Source organism: Hordeum vulgare, chromosome 7H (genome assembly GCF_904849725.1).
Source record: "Hordeum vulgare subsp. vulgare chromosome 7H, MorexV3_pseudomolecules_assembly, whole genome shotgun sequence".
Lineage (NCBI taxonomy): Eukaryota > Viridiplantae > Streptophyta > Magnoliopsida > Poales > Poaceae > Hordeum > Hordeum vulgare.
The window spans coordinates 619,664,992-619,681,731 of NC_058524.1; positions in this window are offsets into that span (position 1 = coordinate 619,664,992).

A 16,740-nucleotide genomic window follows, 5' to 3' on the forward strand; every position below is an offset into this window, starting at 1 on the left:
TTTCATGTTGATATTTATTGCTTTATGGGCTGTTATATTACTTTGTGGTACCATATTTATGCCTTTTCTCTCTTATTTTGCAAGGTTTATTTGAAGAGGGAGAATTCAGGCAACTGGAATTCTGTACTGGAAAAGCAGCAAATCTTAGTCCACTATTCTGCGTAACTCCAAATGCCCTGAAAATTTACGTGGAATTTTTTGGGATTATATAAAAAATACTGGGCGACAGAAGTACCAGAGGGGAGCTACCAGGGCGCCAAAAGCCTGGTAGCCGCCACCCCCTGCTGGCGGCTAGCTAGTGTTGGGGAACGTCGCATGGGAAACAAAAAATTTCCTACGCGCACGAAGACCTATCATGGTGATGTCCATCTACGACAGGGGATGTGTGATCTAGGTACCCTTGTAGACCGTACAGAAGAAGCGTTAGTGAATGCGATTGATGTAGTGGAACGTCCTCACGTCCCTCGATCCGCCCCGCGAACCGTCCCGCGATAAGTCCCACGATCTAGTGCCGAACGGACGGCACCTCCGCGTTCAGCACACGTACAGCTCGACGATGATCTCGGCCTTCTTGATCCAGCAAGAGAGACAGAGAGGTAGAAGAGTTTGCCGGCAGCATGACGGTGCTCCGGAGGTTGGTGGTGATCTTATCTCAGCAGGGCTCCGCCCGAGCTCCGCACAAACGCGATCTAGAGGAAAAACCGTGGAGGTATGTGGTCGGGCTGCCGTGGAAAAAACGTCTCAAATCAGCCCTAAAACCTCCGTATATATAGGGGGAAGAGGGGGAGCCTTGCCTTGGGGTCCAAGGACCCTCAAGGGCTTCGGCCGAGCCAAGGGGGGCAACCCTCCTCTTCCAAACCAAGTCCAACTAGGTTTGGAAGGAGGAGTCCTTCCCCCTTTTCCCACCTCATCTTTTTTCTTCTTTTCTCTTTGATTTTCTTCCTATGGCGCATAGGGCCTTCTTGGGCTGTCCCACGAGCCCACTAAAGGCTGGTGCGCCACCCCCAAGGCCTATGGGCTTCCCCGGGGTGGGTTGCCCCCCCCCCCCCCCCCCGGTGAACTCCCGGAAGCTATTCGTCATTCCCAGTACATTCCCGGTAACTCCGAAAACCTTCCGGTAATCAAATGAGGTCATCCTATATATCAATCTTCATTTCCGGACCATTCCGGAAGCCCTCGTGATGTCCGTGATCTCATCCGAGACTCCGAACAACATTCGGTAACCGACCATATAACTCAAATACGCATAAAACAACGTCGAACCTTAAGTGTGCAGACCTTGCGGGTTCGAGAACTATGTAGACATGACCCAAGAGACTCCTCGGTCAATATCCAATAGCGGGACCTGGATGCCTATATTGGATCCTACATATTCTACGAAGATCTTATCGTTTGAACCTCAGTGCCAAGGATTCATATAATCTTGTATGTCATTCCCTTTGTCCTTCGGTATGTTACTTGCCCGAGATTCGATCGTCAGTATCCGCATACCTATTTCAATCTCGTTTACCGGCAAGTCTCTTTACTTGTTCCGTAATACAAGATCCCGCAACTTACACTAAGTCACATTGCTTGCAAGGTTTGTGTGTGATGTTGTATTACCGAGTGGGCCCCGAGATACCTCTCCGTCACACGGAGTGACAAATCCCAGTCTCGATCCGTACTAACTCAACGAACACCTTCGGAGATACCTATAGAGCATCTTTATAGTCACCCAGTTACATTGCGACGTTTGATACACACAAAGTATTCCTCCGGTGTCAGTGAGTTATATGATCTCATGGTCATAGGAACAAATACTAGACACGCAGAAAACAGTAGCAACAAAATGACACGATCAACATGCTACGTCTATTAGTTTGGGTCTAGTCCATCACGTGATTCTCCTAATGACGTGATCCAGTTATCAAGCAACAACACCTTGTTTATAATCAGAAGACACTGACTATCTTTGATCAACTGGCTAGCCAACTAGAGGCTTGCTAGGGACAGTGTTTTGTCTATGTATCCACACATGTATATAAGTCTTCATTTAATACAATTATAGCATGGATAATAAACGATTATCTTGATACATGAATTATAATAATAACTATATTTATTATTGCCTCTAGGTCATAATTCCAACAGTCTCCCACTTGCACTAGAGTCAATAATCTAGCCCTCACATCATCATGCGAATTACATTGTAATAAATCTAACACCCATACAGTTCTGGTGTTGATCATGCTTTGCCCGTGGAAGAGGTTTAGTCAGCGGGTCTGCTACATTCAGATTCGTGTGCACTTTGCATATATTTACGTCCTCCCCTTCGACGTAGTCGCGGATGAGGTTGAAGCGTCGTTTGATGTGTCTGGACTTCTTGTGAAACCGTGGTTCCTTTGCTAACGCAATGGCACCCGTGTTGTCACAGAACAAGGTTATTGGATTCAGTGCACTTGGCACCACTCCAAGATCAGTCATGAACTGCTTCATCCAGACACCCTCCTTAGCCGCCTCCGAGGCAGCCATGTACTCCGCTTCACATGTAGAATCTGCTACGACGCTTTGCTTGGAACTGCACCAGCTTACCGCACCCCCATTAAGAATAAATACGTATCCGGTCTGCGACTTAGAGTCGTCCGAATCTGTGTCAAAGCTTGCATCGACGTAACCCTTTACGGCGAGCTCTTCGTCACCTCCATACACGAGAAACATCTCCTTAGTCCTTTTCAGGTACTTCAGGATATTCTTGACCCCCGTCCAGTGATCCACTCCTAGATTACTCTGGAACCTGCCTGCCATACTTATGGCCAGGCTAACGTCCGGTCTAGTGCACAGCATTGCATACATGATAGAACCTATGGCTGAAGCATAGGGGACGGTGCTCATATGCTCTCTATCCTCATCAGTTGCTGGGCACTGAGTCTTACTCAATCTCTTACCTTGTAAAACTGGCAAGAACCCTTTCTTGGACTGTTCCATTTTGAACCTCTTCAAAACTTTATCAAGGTATGTGCTTTGTGAAAGTCCTATCACGCGTTTTGATCTATCCTGTAGATATTAATGCCTAGAATGTAAGCAGCTTCTCCTAGGTCCTTCATAGAGAAACTTTTATTCAAGTAATCCTTTATGCTCTCCAAAAACTCTACGTTGTTTCCAATCAGCAATATGTCATCCACATGTAATATTAGAAACGCCACAGAGCTCCCACTCACTTTCTTGTAAATACAAGATTCTCCAACCACTTGTATAAACCCAAATGCTTTGATCACCTCATCAAAGCGTTTGTTCCAACTCCGAGATGCTTGCACCAGTCCATAAATGGATCGCTGGAGCTTGCACACCTTGTTAGCATTCTTAGGATCGACAAAACCTTCGGGTTGCATCATATACAACTCTTCCTTAAGGAAACCGTTAAGGAACGCCGTTTTGACATCCATCTGCCAGATTTCATAATCGAAAAATGCAGCTATTGCTAACATGATTCTGACGGACTTAAGCATCGCTACGGGTGAGAATGTCTCATCGTAGTCAACTCCTTGAACTTGTGAAAAACCCTTTGCCACAAGTCGAGCTTTATAAACGGTCACATTGCCGTCAGCGTCCGTCTTCCTCTTAAAGATCCATTTGTTCTGAATAGCCTTGCGGCCCTCAGGTAGTACTTCCAAAGTCCACACTTTGTTCTCATACATGGATCCTATCTCGGACTTCATGGCTTCTAGCCATTTGTTGGAATCTGGGCCCACCATTGCTTCTTCATAATTTGCAGGTTCATTGTTGTCTAACAACATGATTGACAAGACGGGATTACCATACCACTCCGGAGCAGCACGTGGTCTCGTCGACCTGCGTGGTTCGACAGAAACTTGAACCGGAGTTTCATGATCATCATCATTAACTTCCTCCTCAACCGGCGTCGCAACGACAGAGGTTTCCCCTTGCCCTGCGCCACCATCCAGAGGGATGAGAGGTTCGACAACCTCATCAAGTTCTATCTTCCTCCCACTCAATTCTCTCGAGAGAAACTCCTTCTCGAGAAAAGCTCCATTTTTAGCAACAAACACTTTGCCCTCGGATTTGAGATAGAAGGTGTACCCAACTGTCTCTTTTTGGTAACCTATGAAGATGCACTTTTCCGCTTTGGGTTCCAGCTTTTCAGGCTGAAGCTTTTTCACATAAGCATCACATCCCAAAACTTTAAGAAACGACAACTTTGGCCTTTTGCCATACCACAGTTCGTATGGTGTCGTCTCAACGGATTTTGATGGTGACCTATTTAAAGTGAATGCAGCTGTTTCTAATGCATAACCCCAAAATGATAACGGCAAATCAGTAAGAGACATCATAGATCACACCATCTCTAAAAAAGTACGATTACGACGTTCGGACACACCATTGCGTTGTGGTGTTCCAGGCGGTGTCAACTGTGAAACAATTCCACATTGTCTTAAGTGGGCACCAAACTCGAAACTCAGATATTCACCCCCTCGATCAGACCATAGGAACTTGATCTTCTTGTTACGATGATTTTCAACTTCACTCTGAAATTGCTTGAACTTTTCAAATGTTTCAAACTTGTGCTTCATTAAGTAGACATAACCATATCTACTCAAATCGTCAGTGAAGGTGAGAAAATAACGATATCCGCCGCGTGCCTCTACGCTCATCGGACCACACACATCGGTATGTATGATTTCCAACAAGTCACTTGCACGCTCCATTGTTCCGGAGAACGGAGTTTTAGTCATCTTGCCCATGAGGCATGGTTCGCACGTGTCAAGTGAATCAAAGCCAAGTGACTCCAAAAGTCCATCGGCATGGAGTTTCTTCATGCGCTTTACACCAATATGACCTAAGCGGCAGTGCCACAAAAATATGGCACTATCATTGTTAACTCTAACTCTTTTGGTCTCAATGTTATGTATGTGTGTATCACTATCAAGATTCAATATGAACAATATTCTCACATTGGGTGCATGACCATAAAAGATGTTACTCATAGAAATAGAACAACCATTATTCTCAGACTTAAAAGAGTAACCGTCTCGCAATAAACAAGATCCAGATATAATGTTCATGCTCAACGCAGGAACTAAATAACAATGATTCAAGTTCATAACTAATCCTGATGGTAACTGAAGTGAAACTGTGCCGACGGCGATTGCATCAACCTTGGAACCATTTCCTACGCGCATCGTCACTTCATCTTTCGCCAGCCTTCGTCTATTCCGCAGTTCCTGTTTCGAGTTGCAAATATGAGCAACAGAACCGGTATCGAATACCCAGGCACTACTACGAGAGCCGGTTAAGTACACACCAATAACATGTATATCAAATATACCTGATTTTTCTTTGGCCGCCTTCTTATCAGCTAGATACTTGGGGCAATTGCGCTTCCAGTGACCCATACCCTTGCAATAGTAACACTCTGTTTCAGGCTTAGGTCCAGCTTTGGGTTTCTTCGTCGGATTGGCAACAGGCTTGCCGCTCTTCTTCGAATTACCCTTCTTGCCTTTGCCGTTTCTCTTGAAACTAGTGGTCTTATTCACCATCAACACTTGATGCTCTTTACGGAGTTCAGACTCTGCGACTTTCAGCATCGCAAACAACTCGCCGGGAGACTTGTTCATCCCTTGCATGTTGTAGTTCAACACAAAACCTTTATAGCTTGGCGGCAGTGACTGAAGGATTCTGTCAGTGATAGCTTCTTGCGGGAGTTCAATCCCCAGCTCAGCTAGACGGTTTGAGTACCCAGACATTTTGAGCACATGATCACTGACAGACGAGTTCTCCTCCATCTTGCAAGCATAGAATTTATCGGAGGTCTCATACCTCTCAATCTGGGCGTTCTTCTGAAAGATAAACTTCAACTCCTGCAACATCTCAAATGCTCCATGACGCTCAAAGCGACGTTGAAGTCCCGGCTCTAAGCCATACAAGACTGCACATTGAACTAGTGAGTAGTCCTCCTTACGTGCTAACCAAGCGTTCTTAACATCCTGATCAACCGTAGCGGGTGGTTCATCTCCTAGCGCAGCATTAAGGACATAATCCTTCTTCCCAGCTTGTAAGATTAGCTTAAGATTACGAGCCCAGTCTACAAAGTTGCTGTTGGAATTATGCCCTAGAGGCAATAATAAATGTATAGTTATTATTATAATTCCTGTATCAAGATAATAGTTTATTATCCATGCTATAATTGTATTGAATGAAGACTCATTTACATGTGTGGATACATAGACAAAACACCGTCCCTAGCATGCCTCTAGTTGGCTAGCCAGTTGATCGATGATAGTCAGTGTCTTCTAATTATGAACAAGGTGTTGTTGCTTGATAACTGGATCACGTCATTGGGAGAATCACGTGATGGACTAGACCCAAACTAATAGACGTAGCATGTTGATCGTGTCATTTTGTTGCTACTGTTTTCTGCGTGTCAAGTATTTATTCCTATGACCATGAGATCATATAACTCACTGACACCGGAGGAATGCTTTGTGTGTATCAAACGTCGCAACGTAACTAGGTGACTATAAAGATGCTCTACAGGTATCACCGAAGGTGTTAGTTGAGTTAGTATGGATCAAGACTGGGATTTGTCACTCCGTATGACGGAGAGGTATCTCAGGGCCCACTCGGTAATACAACATCACACACAAGCCTTGCAAGCAATGTAACTTAGTGTAAGTTGCGGGATCTTGTATTACGGAACGAGTAAAGAGACTTGCCGGTAAACGAGATTGAAATAGGTATGCGGATACTGACGATCGAATCTCGGGCAAGTAACATACCGAAGGACAAAGGGAATGACATACGGGATTATACGAATCCTTGGCACTGAGGTTCAAACGATAAGATCTTCGTAGAATATGTAGGATCCAATATGGGCATCCAGGTCCCGCTATTGGATATTGACCGAGGAGTCTCTCGGGTCATGTCTACATAGTTCTCGAACCCGCAGGGTCTGCACACTTAAGGTTCGACGTTGTTTTATGCGTATTTGAGTTATATGGTTGGTTACCGAATGTTGTTCGGAGTCCCGGATGAGATCACGGACGTCACGAGGGTTTCCGGAATGGTCCGGAAACGAAGATTGATATATAGGATGACCTCATTTGATTACCGGAAGGTTTTCGGAGTTACCGGGAATGTACCGGGAATGACGAATGGGTTCCGGGAGTTCACCGGGGGGCAACCCACCCCGGGGAAGCCCATAGGCTTTGGGGAGACACACCAGCCCTTAGTGGGCTGGTGGGACAGCCCCAAGGGGGCCTATGCGCCAAGAAAAAGAAATCAAAGGAAAAGAAAAAAAAAAGAGGGAGGAACTGGGAAGGGAGGGGGACTCCTCCTACCAAACCAAGTCAAACTCGGTTTGGGGGGGAGTCCTCCCCCCCTTGGCTCGGCCGACCCCTTGAGGGTCCCTTGGACCCCAAGGCAAGGTCCCCCTCCCTCCTCCTATATATATGGAGCAATTAGGGCTGATTTGAGACGATTTTCTCACGGCTGCCCGACCACATACCTCCATAGTTTTTCCTCTAGGTCGCGTTTCTGCGGAGCTCGGGCGGAGCCCTGCTGAGACAAGATCATCACCAACCTCCGGAGCGCCGTCACGCTTCCGGAGAACTCTTCTACCTCTCTGTCTCTCTTGCTGGATCAAGAAGGCCGAGATCATCGTCGAGCTGTACGTGTGCTGAACGCGGAGGTGCCGTCTGTTCGGTACTAGATCGTGGGACTGATCGCGGGATTGTTCGCGGGGCGGATCGAGGGACGTGAGGACGTTCCACTACATCAACCGCGTTCTCTAACGCTTCTGCTGTACGATCTACAAGGGTACGTAGATCACTCATCCCCTCTCGTAGATGGACATCACCATGATAGGTCTTCGTGCGCGTAGGAAAATTTTTGTTTCCCATGCGACGTTCCCCAACAGTGGCATCATGAGCTAGGTTCATGCGTAGATGTCTTCTCGAGTAGAACACAAAAGTTTTTGTGGGCGGTGATGTGCGTTTTGCTGCCCTCCTTAGTCTTTTCTTGATTCCGCGGTATTGTTGGATTGAAGCGGCTTGGACCGACATTACTCGTACGCTTACGAGAGACTGGTTTCATCGTTACGAGTAACCCCCTTTGCTCAAAGATGACTGGCAAGTGACGGTTTCTCCAACTTTAGTTGAATCGGATTTGACCGAGGAGGTCCTTGGATGAGGTTAAATAGCAACTCATATATCTCCGTTGTGGTGTTTGCGTAAGTAAGATGCGATCCTACTAGATACCCTTGGTCACCACGTAAAACATGCAACAACAAAATTAGAGGACGTCTAACTTGTTTTTGCAGGGTATGATTGTGATGTGATATGGCCAATGATGTGATGTGATATATTGGATGTATGAGATGATCATGTTGTAATAGAAATATCGACTTGCACGTCGATGGTACGGCAACCGGCAGGAGCCATAGGGTTGTCTTTATACTAATGTTTGTGCTTGCAGATGCGTTTACTATTTTGCTAGGATGTAGCTTTAGTAGTAATAGCATAAGTAGCACGACAACCCCGATGGAAACATGTTGATGGATGATCATGGTGTGGAGACGGTGACAAGAAGATCGTGTCGGTGCTTTGGTGATGGAGATCAAGAAGCACGTGATGATGGCCATATCATGTCACTTATGAATTGCATGTGATGTTAATCCTTTTATGCACCTTATTTTGCTTAGAACGATGGTAGCATTATGAGGTGATCTCTCACTAAAATTTCAAGACGAAATTGTGTTCTCCCCGACTGTGCACCGTTGCTACAGTTCGTCGTTTCGAGACACCACGTGATGATTGGGTGTGATAGACTCAACGTTCACATACAACGGGTGCAAAACAGTTGCGCACGCGGAACACTCGGGTTAAGCTTGACGAGCCTAGCATGTGCAGACATGGCCTCGAAACACATGAGACCGAAAGGTCGATCATGAATCATATAGTTGATATGATTAGCATAGGGATGCTTACCACTGAAACTATACTCAACTCACGTGATGATCGGACTTGAGCTAGTGTAAGTGGATCATGAACCACTCAAATGACTAGAGAGATGTACTTTTTGAGTGGGAGTTTAGCGAATAATTTGATTAAGTTAAACTCTAATTATCTTGAACATAGTCTAAGTCCACTTTGAATATATTTGTGTTGTAGATCATGGCTCACGCGAGTGTCATCCTGAATTTTAATACGTTCCTAGAGAAAGCTAAGTTGAAAGATGATGGAAGCAAATTTGTAGACTGGCCTCGTAATCTTAAGCTAATCTTACAAGCTGGGAAGAAGGATTATGTCCTTAATGCTGCGCTAGGAGATGAACCACCCGCTACGGCTGATCAGGATGTTAAGAACGCTTGGTTAGCGCGTAAGGAGGACTACTCAATAGTTCAATGTGCAGTCTTGTATGGCTTAGAACCGGGACTTCAACGTCGCTTTGAGCGTCATGGAGCATTTGAGATGTTCCAGGAGTTGAAGTTTATCTTTCAGAAGAACGCCCGGATCGAGAGGTATGAGACCTCCGATAAATTCTATGCTTGCAAGATGGAGGAAAACTCGTCTGTCAATGAACATGTGCTCAAAATGTCTGGGTACTCAAACCGTCTAGCTGAACTGGGGATTGAACTCCCGCAAGAAGCTATCACTGACAGAATCCTTCAATCACTGCCGCCAAGCTATAAAGGCTTTGTGTTGAACTACAACATGCAAGGGATGAACAAGTCTCCCGGCGAGTTGTTTGCGATGCTGAAAGTCGCAGAGTCTGAACTCCGTAAAGAGCATCAAGTGTTGATGGTGAGCAAGACCACTAGTTTCAAGAGAAACGGCAAAGGCAAGAAGGGCAATTCGAAGAAGAGCGGCAAGCCTGTTGCCAATCCGCCGAAGAAACCCAAGGCTGGACCTAAGCCTGAAACAGAGTGCTTCTATTGCAAGGGTATGGGTCACTGGAAGCGCAATTGCCCCAAGTATCTGGGAGATAAGAAGGCGGGCAAAGAAAAATCAGGTATATTTGATATACATGTTATTGATGTGTACTTAACCGGCTCTCGTAGTAGTGCCGGGGTATTCGATACCGGTTCTGTTGCTCACATTTGCAACTCGAAACAGGAACTGCGGAATAGACGAAGGCTGGCGAAGGACGAAGTGACGGTGCGCGTAGGAAATGGTTCCAAGGTTGATGCAATCATCGTCGGCACAGTGTCACTTCAGCTACCATCGGTATTAGTGATGAACTTAAATCATTGTTATTTAGTGCCTGCGTTGAGCATGAACATTATATCTGGATCTTGTTTATTGCGAGACGGTTACTCTTTTAAGTCTGAGAATAATGGTTGTTCTATTTCTATGAGTAACATCTTTTATGGTCATGCACCGAATGTGAGAGGATTGTTCATATTGAATCTTGATAGCGATACGCATATACATAACATTGAGACCAAAAGAGTCAGAGTAAACAATGATAGCACCATATTTTTGTGGCACTGCCGCTTGGGTCATATTGGTGTAAAGCGCATGAAGCAACTCCATGCTGATGGACTTTTGGAGTCACTTGATTTTGATTCACTTGACACGTGCGAACCATGCCTCATGGGCAAGATGACTAAGACTCCGTTCTCCGGAACAATGGAGCGTGCAAGTGACTTGTTGGAAATCATACATACCGATGTGTGTGGTCCAATGAGCGTAGAGGCACGTGGCGGATATCGTTATTTTCTCACCTTCACTGACGATTTAAGTAGATATGGTTATGTCTAGTTGATGAAACACAAATCTGAAACATTTGAAATGTTCACGCAATTTCAGAGTGAAGTGGAAAATCATCGTAACAAGAAGATCAAGTTCCTACGGTCTGATCGTGGGGGTGAATATCTGAGTTTCGAGTTTTATGCTCACTTAAGACAATGTGGAATTGTTTCACAGTTAACACCGCCTGGAACACCACAGCGTAATGGTGTGTCCGAACGTCGTAATCGTACTTTGTTAGAGATGGTGCGATCTATGATGTCTCTTACAGATTTGTCGTTATCATTTTGGGGTTATGCATTAGAAACAGCTGCATTCACTTTAAATAGGGCACCATCAAAATCAGTTGAGACGACACCATACGAACTGTGGTATGGCAAAAGGCCAAAGTTGTCGTTTCTTAAAGTTTGGGGATATGATGCTTATGTCAAAAAGCTTCAGCCTGAAAAGCTGGAACCCAAAGCAGAAAAATGCGTCTTCATAGGCTACCCAAAAGAGACAGTTGGGTACACCTTCTATCTCAAATCCGAGGGCAAAGTGTTTGTTGCTAAGAACGGAACTTTTCTCGAGAAGGAGTTTCTCTCGAGAGAATTGAGTGGGAGGAAGATAGAACTTGACGAGGTTGTCGAACCTCTCATCCCTCTGGATGGTGGCGCAGGGCAAGGGGAAACCTCTGTCATTGCGACGCCGGTTGAGGAGGAAGTTAATGATGATGATCATGAAACTCCAGTTCAAGTTTCTGTTGAACCACGCAGGTCGACGAGATCACGCGCTGCTCCAGAGTGGTACGGTAATCCCGTCTTATCAATCATGTTGTTAGACAACAATGAACCTGCAAATTATGAAGAAGCAATGGTGGGCCCAGATTCCAACAAATGGCTAGAAGCCATGAAATCTGAGATAGGATCCATGTATGAGAACAAAGTGTGGACTTTGGAGATACTACCTGAGGGCCGCAAGGCTATTAAGAACAAATGGATCTTTAAGAAGAAGACGGACGCTGACGGTAATGTGACCGTTTATAAAGCTCGACTTGTGGCAAAGGGTTTTTCACAAGTTCCAGGAATTGACTACGATGAGACTTTCTCTCCCGTGGCAATGCTTAAGTCCGTCAGAATCATGTTAGCAATAGCTGCATTTTTCGATTATGAAATCTGGCAGATGGATGTCAAAACGGCGTTCCTTAACGGTTTCCTTAAGGAAGAGTTGTATATGATGCAACCCGAAGGTTTTGTCGATCCTAAAAATGCTGACAAGGTGTGCAAGCTCCAGCGATCCATTTATGGACTGGTGCAAGCATCTCGGAGTTGGAACAAACGCTTTGATGAGGTGATCAAAGCATTTGGGTTTATACAAGTAGTTTGAGAATCTTGTATTTACAAGAAAGTGAGTGGGAGCTCTGTGGCGTTTCTAATATTATATGTGGATGACATATTACTGATTGGAAACAACGTAGAGCTTTTGGAGAGCATAAAAGGTTACTTGAATAAAAGTTTCTCTATGAAGGACCTAGGAGAAGCTGCTTACATTCTAGGCATTAAGATCTATAGGGATAGATCAAAACGCCTGATAGGACTTTCACAAAGCACATACCTTGATAAAGTTTTGAAGAGGTTCAAAATGGAACAGTCCAAGAAAGGGTTCTTGCCAGTGTTACAAGGTACGAGATTGAGTAAGACTCAGTGCCCAGCAACTGATGAAGATAGAGAGCATATGCGCTCCGTCCCCTATGCTTCAGCCATAGGTTCTATCATGTATGCGATGATGTGCACTAGACCGGATGTTAGCCTGGCCATAAGTATGGCAGGTAGGTTCCAGAGTAATCCAGGGGTGGATCACTGGACAGCGGTCAAGAATATCCTGAAGTACCTGAAAAGGACTAAGGAGATGTTTCTCGTGTATGGAGGTGACAAAGAGCTCGCCGTAAAAGGTTACGTCGATGCAAGCTTTGACACAGATCCGGACGACTCTAAGTCGCAAACCGGATACGTATTTATTCTTAATGGGGGTGCATTAAGCTGGTGCAGTTCCAAGCAAAGCGTCGTAGCAGATTCTACATGTGAAGCAGAGTACATGGCTGCCTCGGAGGCGGCTAAGGAGGGTGTCTGGATGAAGCAGTTCATGACGGATCTTGGAGTGGTGCCAAGTGCACTGGATCCAATAACCTTATTCTGTGACAACACTGGTGCCATTGCCTTAGCAAGGGAACCAAGGTTTCACAAGAAGACCAGACACATCAAACGACGCTTCAACCTCATCCGCGACTACATCGAGGAGGAGGACGTAAATATATGCAAAGTGCACACAGATCTGAATGTAGCAGACCCGCTGACTAAACCTCTTCCACGGCCAAAACATGATCGACACCAGAACTGTATGGGTGTTAGATTTATTACAATGTAATTCACATGGTGATGTGAGGACTAGATTATTGACTCTAGTGCAAGTGGGAGACTGCTGGAATTATGCCCTAGAGGCAATAATAAATGTATAGTTATTATTATAATTCCTGTATCAAGATAATAGTTTATTACCCATGCTATAATTGTATTGAATGAAGACTCATTTACATGTGTGGATACATAGACAAAACACCGTCCCTAGCATGCCTCTAGTTGGCTAGCCAGTTGATCGATGATAGTCAGTGTCTTCTGATTATGAACAAGGTGTTGTTGCTTGATAACTGGATCACGTCATTGGGAGAATCACGTGATGGACTAGACCCATACTAATAGACGTAGCATGTTGATCGTGTCATTTTGTTGCTACTGTTTTCTGCGTGTCAAGTATTTATTCCTATGACCATGAGATCATATAACTCACTGACACCGGAGGAATGCTTTGTGTGTATCAAACGTCGCAACGTAACTGGGTGACTATAAAGATACTCTACAGGTATCACAGAAGGTGTTAGTTGAGTTAGTATGGATCAAGACTGGGATTTGTCACTCCGTATGACGGAGAGGTATCTCAGGGCCCACTCGGTAATACAACATCACACACAAGCCTTGCAAGCAATGTAACTTAGTGTAAGTTGCGGGATCTTGTATTACGGAACGAGTAAAGAGACTTGCCGGTAAACGAGATTGAAATAGGTATGCGGATACTGACGATCGAATCTCGGGCAAGTAACATACCGAAGGACAAAGGGAATGACATACGGGATTATACGAATCCTTGGCACTGAGGTTCAAACGATAAGATCTTCGTAGAATATGTAGGATCCAATATGGGCATCCAGGTCCTGCTATTGGATATTGACCGAGGAGTCTCTCGGGTCATGTCTACATAGTTCTCGAACCCGCAGGGTCTGCACACTTAAGGTTCGATGTTGTTTTATGCGTATTTGAGTTATATGGTTGGTTACCGAATGTTGTTCGGAGTCCCGGATGAGACCACCGACGTCACGAGGGTTTCCGGAATGGTCCGGAAACGAAGATTGATATATAGGATGACCTCATTTGATTACCGGAAGGTTTTCGGAGTTACCGGGAATGTACCGGGAATGACGAATGGGTTCCGGGAGTTCACCGGGGGGGGCGACCCACCTCGGGGAAGACCATAGGCTTTGGGGAGACACACCAGCCCTTAGTGGGCTGGTGGGACAGCCCCAAGGGGGCCTATGCGCCAAGAAAAAGAAATCAAAGGAAAAGAAAAAAAAAAGAGGGAGGAAGTGGGAAGGGAGGGGGACTCCTCCTACCAAACCAAGTCCAACTCGGTTTGGGGGGGAGTCCTCCCCCCCTTGGCTCGGCCGACCCCTTGAGGGTCCCTTGGACCCCAAGGCAAGGTCCCCCTCCCTCCTCCTATATATATGGAGCAATTAGGGCTGATTTGAGACGATTTTCTCACGGCTGCCCGACCACATACCTCCATAGTTTTTCCTCTAGATCGCGTTTCTGCGGAGCTCGGGCGGAGCCCTGCTGAGACAAGATCATCACCAACCTCCGGAGCGCCGTCACGCTGCCGGAGAACTCTTCTACCTCTCCGTCTCTCTTGCTGGATCAAGAAGGCCGAGATCATCGTCGAGCTGTACGTGTGCTGAACGCGGAGGTGCCGTCCGTTCGACACTAGATCGTGGGACTGATCGCGGGACGGTTCGCGGGGCGGATCGAGGGACGTGAGGACGTTCCACTACATCAACCGCGTTCACTAACGCTTCTGCTGTACGGTCTACAAGGGTACGTAGATCACACATCCCCTCTAGTAGATGGACATTACCATGACAGGTCTTCGTGCGCGTAGGAAATTTTTGTTTCCCATGCGACGTTCCCCAACAGTGGTATCAGAGCTAGGTTCATGCGTAGATGTCTTCTTGAGTAGAACACAAAAGTTTTTGTGGGCGGTGATGTGCGTTTTGCTGCCCTCCTTAGTCTTTTCTTCATTCCGCGGTATTGTTGGATCGAAGCGGCTCGGACCGACATTACTCGTACGCTTACGAGAGACTGGTTTCATCGCTACGAGTAACTCCGTTGCTCAAAGATGACTCGCGGGTGTCAGTTTCTGCAATTTTAGTTGAATCGGATTACACCTCTGATCATGATTATGATTATACTTTGTGATTAGTTACTTTTGTTCCCGAGGACATGGGATAAGTCATGCTGATAATAGTCATGTGAATTTGATATTCGTTCGGTATTTTGATATGTTGTATGTTGTCTTTTCCTCTAGTGGTGTTATGTGAACGTCGACTACATAACATTTCACCATACTTGGGCCTAGAGGAAGGCATTGGGGAGTAGTAAGTAGATGATGGGTTGCTGGAGTGACAGAATCTTAAACCCTAGTCTATGCGTTGCTTCGTAAGGGGCTGATTTGGATCCACTAGTTTAATGCTATGGTTAGACGTTGTCTTAATTCTTCTTTCGTAGTTGCGGATTCTTGCGAGAGGGGTTAATCATAAGTGGGATGCTTGTCCAAGTAAGGGCAGTACCCAAGCACCGGTCCACCCACATATCAAACTATCAAAGTAACGAACGCGAATCACATGAACATAATGAAACTAGCATGACAGAAATTTCTGTGTGTCCTCGGAAGCGTTTCTCCTCCTATAAGACTTTGTTCAGCCTTGTCCCTTGCTACAAAAGGGATTGGGCCACTTGCTGCACCATTGCTACTACTTGTTACTTGTTACTTTTCGCTTGCTACGTTTCACCTCACTACACCTTCACTTGTTACCGCTACTTTCAGTGCTTGCAGTTATTACCTTGCTGAAAACCGTTTACCAGAGCCTTCTGCTCCTCGTTGGGTTCGACACTCTTATTTATCGAAAGGACTACGATTGATCCCCTATACTTGTGGGTCATCAAGACTCTTTTCTGGCGCCGTTCCCGGGGAGTGAAATGCCTTTGGTAAGTGGAAATTGGTAAGCAAACATTTATATATTGTGCTGAAATTTATTGTCACTTGTCACTATGGAAACTGTTCCTTTGAGGAGTTTGTTCGGGGTATCTTCACCACGAACGGAAGCACGAGGAGTTGTTCCTCAACCTGATGTACCTACTGAAAATATCTTTTATGAAATTCCTTCGGGTATGCTTGAGAAACTGCTGGCTAGTCCTTTTACAGGAGATGGATCTTCACATCCAGACTTGCATCTGATCTATGTAGATGAAGTTTTTGGTTTATTTAAGTTTGCAGGTTTGCCCGAGGATGAGGTAAAGAAGAAAGTCTTTCCTTTATCTTTGAAGGATAAGGCATTGACATGGTATAGGCTATGTGATGATACTGGATCATGGGACTACAATTGGTTGAAATTGGAATTTCATCAAAAGTTTTATCCTATGCATTTAGTTCATCGTGATCGGAACTTTATTTATAACTTTTGGCCTCGTGACAGGGAAAGCATAGCTCAAGCTTGGGGGAGGCTTAAATCAATGCTATATTCATGCCCCAATCATGAGCTCTCGAGAGAAATTATCACTCAAAATTTTTATGCTCGGCTTTCTCATGAAGATCGTACCATGCTTGACACTTCTTGTACCGGTTCTTTTATGAA